We start from the raw sequence: 1093 nt of genomic DNA on the forward strand, positions 1-1093 counted from the left end.
CTGTCCAATAAACATTGCACAACAAAGTACGATGTTGTTCGAGACATTCTACAGTTGTGTGACACTGTGAAAATGTGTCAGTTGAAAATGCGTAATTCTCATACTACGACAGTTGTCGCTGGGGTGCGCGACCACGTGTAAATCAGGCTTTAGTCAATCTGTCTGTCACAGCCATGACATTTGACTGCTAAATCTAGGTTGTGCCACAGGGGCAGAGTCTATTTTCTCATTGCACTCACCCAAATTAGACATGCTCTCATGTATGACACCAAGCCTACAGCATCTCTCTGTGGAAATGTATTACATGTAGGCATTCAGCAGACGTGCTAGTGCACAGAAACTTTAATATTCATGTACAGTTTGTACATTTTGCATGCAACCTATTTATACACATACATATTTACTGAATCAATTACTGTTAAGTACATTACTCAAGGGTGCCACAGCAGGGCTCTACCTGGGAGTCAGACTGGCAACCCCCCAGTAATAAACCCAGTTCCCTAACCAATTATAAAATATGTTGTTTTGATCCTGGATGCTGATTGGCTGAGGCCGCATTCTACAGTGATTATAAATCCGGTACAGTCACAGTTAGTCAAGCAGCCTGTTTCTAAACCGTATCACTCCACGCACAAATCCTTACAAATAATAAAACAAAATAAATAATATTGCATCATGAATTGCTTCTGTATGTTATCACCATTTTAGAAATGCAATACATGCCAGCACTCTAACAACACACCTGTAGCTGTGACTGTATTCACAATACAGCGCAGTCTCAAGAGCTGCATTGGTGGACAAATGAATTTGTTATGATGCATACAGATGCGTTACGATGCGTACAGACCTAGCCTGGCGGTGTACGTGCTGAGAGGGGGGGGTCCGGGGTGCGGCGGGGGCAGGGTGCTGAAGTAGAGGCCACTGCCCCGGCGCAGGGGGCTCAGCATGGGCGGGGGGGTGTAGGGAGGGGGCTGGAACCCGGGGTTCAGCAGGTGGTCCGCCAGGTAGACGGGAGAGCGCAGCTGGCTGGGGTACCCCCCCGTCGCCCGGCAACGCTGAGCCCCCCCACCCCCCTCCTCGAAAACAGGGGGCG

Source organism: Conger conger, chromosome 7, assembly GCF_963514075.1.
Source record: "Conger conger chromosome 7, fConCon1.1, whole genome shotgun sequence".
NCBI classification, from domain to species: domain Eukaryota; kingdom Metazoa; phylum Chordata; class Actinopteri; order Anguilliformes; family Congridae; genus Conger; species Conger conger.